This window comes from Dendroctonus ponderosae, unplaced genomic scaffold, assembly GCF_020466585.1.
Source record: "Dendroctonus ponderosae isolate FM_Combo_2020 unplaced genomic scaffold, Dpon_F_20191213v2 Dpon_F_20191213_3, whole genome shotgun sequence".
NCBI lineage: Eukaryota > Metazoa > Arthropoda > Insecta > Coleoptera > Curculionidae > Dendroctonus > Dendroctonus ponderosae.
This window is the reverse complement of record NW_026018508.1, coordinates 12,191,843-12,195,295: the sequence shown is the minus strand read 5'-3', so window position 1 is coordinate 12,195,295 and position 3,453 is coordinate 12,191,843. Positions and strand designations below refer to the sequence as shown.

The 3,453-nt window shown below is 35.0% G+C and overlaps 1 long non-coding RNA gene across 1 annotated transcript; it reads left to right on the top strand.

Annotated features, from left to right (window-relative positions):
• The first annotated feature begins 8 nt into the window (after nt 1-8).
• Nucleotides 9-966, top strand: LOC125503780. The gene is made up of 3 exons (XR_007281060.1): nt 9-185; nt 294-400; nt 457-966. It is a non-coding gene; the product is annotated as an uncharacterized LOC125503780 (long non-coding RNA).
• The last annotated feature ends 2,487 nt before the right edge of the window (nt 967-3,453 follow it).

The window sequence follows — 3,453 nt, the reverse complement described above, 5'->3', positions numbered from 1 at the left end:
TTTGAAAACGATATCATTTACATCTTTGCAGCTACAATTTTTGACATAAATCGTCAAAGGCCGCATGATGGAGAAAGCAATACTAAATGCAAATGTTATCCAAACTGCGGCTACATAACTTACCAATCGTATATGTCCAAGGGGCCGTTGGACTTGACATATTTTAAAAATCCTCGATCGATAGAGTAAGCTTTAGAAGCTTGGTACATAAATTAATCACTAAATCGATGTACATCATAAATGTATGGATAGACGTATGCAAATATCTGACTGATAAATTAATACACTTTCAGGTCCGGCACGAATTTGGAAAATTTCACAGTTCTGAGGGTTTTTGCGAGCTCTTTGAAGGCACTAACGTATCGGCGAGATGTTAAATTTTCAGGGCTTGGCCTTTTAGGTAGTTTTAATTATTTCTTTAGTTTTTGCAAACCCTTTTCACACTTTAACTTGTAGGATTTTTTGCTGGATTGGTTGGGTTACTAACAGCATTCAGTTTTATTACAATTGTAGAATTTGTGTATCTACTGGGAGCTAGACGAAGTAGGAAAAATGATGAAACCGAAAAACACCGTGTTCGTCGCATTATTGTCGCACCTTTAGAACACAACCCCAGCAAACTTCAGTTATAAACAGTTTTTTCTTAACTTGTAGGACATTATTTTAGTAACCGCATTAATGGAAATTTAGTATCCCGAGTTAAAATTACACTAAACAATCCAAACAGAAAACACTGCCTGGACTCAACCCAAGTGATAACTTCAGCGATTTCCGTCGATATACTTATAAAGATTAGTGAATAAAGTCAATTAACCTCTGAAACCGATAAGATGCGTCCAAAGCTCCTGGGAGTCAAAGAAGCCAGATAACTAGTCCAACATGAGGGCTGTACAGTTTTTATTAAGCTATTTTGCTACTTTCTTTAATAAACACATTTCAGCCATGTGCAAAACATAACTCAAATGATTGCATGAAAAGTACGCTGGAAAAACGGCTTAATATTTTAATATTAAATAATAATTTGCACGTTTACCAGCCTGATACTCAAGTAATCTTTGTAGGTATGTTCTGGAATAAAAAAGTGTTTTAATTTTTATATAAATTTAGTTAAATGAGCGCACACTGAACACACACTGCCTGTGTGTGTCCATCACAGCAAATACATTCAGCAGATCACAGAAGCAAGAACTAAGTGATCAAATCTTCAAGAAATGAAAAATTATGAAACTGGTGTCTCCTGTCGAACGACGAAAACCAAACTGTAATTTGAGGCTTGTTGAGCAAGTTCGGTTTTTTTTTGGAAAATATTAGTGTGGAACCGTCTCCAAATCTAGCTACCAAACTTCTGTGCTTTTTTAATTAATTTTAGTAAGAAGTTCCTAAAAAAGCGTCTGAGTGAACAATAAGGAATACTGCATCGCTTTTAGTTTGTGACATCTCGTAATGCGCCTAAAATGGACCAAAATATGGAAAATGTCTTTTTTTTTCGCCGCTAAAATGGAAAAAGGCTAAGAATACCTTTAAACTATTCTCATCTAAACTAAAAATAAAATAAATCTAACACCTAAACTTTCAGGTCACTCATTTTGGGAGAACCACTATGGCATGCCGAATTATTTGAAAAGCGTGTCCAAACCGAATATCTAATAAAGTATTTGAATATTTAATGAATATTTGTTTCTCATACATGGACACGGTTTTGCCAAATCGTTGAATTATCAAAATACATCAGATAATATCGCAGACATAGAAACAAAGCTAGGGCTATTAACTATTGTTGTCTGTTGAATGTTGCACAAGATAGAAGGTTTACTGCCAATGGAGCGCACTTCAATTTCAAAAACGTTTGCTTCGTTTGCAATTATCTGTTCGACTGTGTTTTGTAAATACACTGGCTTACATGGCTGGAAATATATAGTTTCCGGAACTTCCGTATTCGCCAGGTAAATGATGAAGTAACATATCCCAGACAGGAAACGAGTTTACATGAGGCGATCAATAGTGTTTCTTAATAAATATGTTTTTGTTGCAGATTTTTCTGGTTTGTAATCTGCTTTGCAGCGCTAGCTCTTTCAATTGGTCTGGTAGCTTGGTCATGGATAGATTTTCGTGCCGATCCGATTATGACATTACCATTAACAACGCAACAAAAAATCGGCACGGTTTTTTTCCCTACTGTCACAATTTGCAGTTTTAATAAGATTTCTAAGCGAGCTGCTTTCAATATGGCAAGAAAACTGTATGCAATAGCTGAAACCAGAAATAATATTTAATGCGATCTCAAATTGTAAATATTTTATAGAAACAAAAACAATTATACGAATATGGAGAAATTAGCACACACCCTAAAACTTCTTGCTCGATTGGTAGATAATAAAAATCACAATCTGCCTGAAGAGGAACATACTTTGTTGAGCAAGATTTTAAGACAAAATGGGATCAGTGAACATCATGTAGGTTTACTAGAGAAACAAAACACTAATCCGGAAATCTGGACACCGATAAGGTTTTTAGGTATTTGAGCAAATTTCACCATCATGCAACGTAATTCTCAAAAAGTGCAAGTGGCGGAATAAAGCCGTTAATTGCAGCGTCCTATTCCAAACGACCCAGTCTCCTGTTGGCTTTTGTTGCTCGTCCAATTACTACGGTCTAAAGAAGTTGAGGTAAATATAAATTTTTTACTAGAATGTATAAACGCTTCCTCAATATTTTTTTAGAGCTGGTATTAAAATTAGGCAACTGCAATACTTCTTAAAAAACTCTGGCTCCATACATCAAACAGGTTTAGAAGTGTTACTTGATAACGATCCAAGTGATTATTTCATGTCAAATATACCATCGATCGGATTTCAGGTAAAGTAAATTCAGATGTTTTGCCTTAATAACATTTGGCAGGGGGCAAAAATCAGAATGTGAACATTCTGTTTTTTTTTACAAACTGCTTATTGGGTATTTCGCCTCAAAAATTTTTGTCTTTACAAAATACTTATTAAGTATTAATTATTACTTAACTAACCTGCAACATTCTGGTGTTTCACATTCAAACTCCATAAGCAAACACACAGTTAAATATTTATTTTCGGTTCCATAATTTTTGATAGATACAATTTGCCATTAACCTGTTCATAATGAAGCAGTTTCAGGTCCAAATTCATAACCCATTCGATTTTCCGCATTTTGCGATACCGACACATCTGAGTGAAATGAACACCACTAATTTCATCTCACTAGACACGGAATGTACCGGATCTACTACTGCCGTGAATGCGATGGAACCCTCGGAAAGAAATTGCTTATTTCAAAACGAGCGAATTATGAATTTCACATTTAGGTACACTTATCAAAACTGTGTCAGTGAATGTAAAGCCGCGACAATAATGGAAATTTGTGGATGCGTTCCATTCTATTTTCAAGTGGATTCAGGTAGAATGCCTATTAATTAGTAATCTT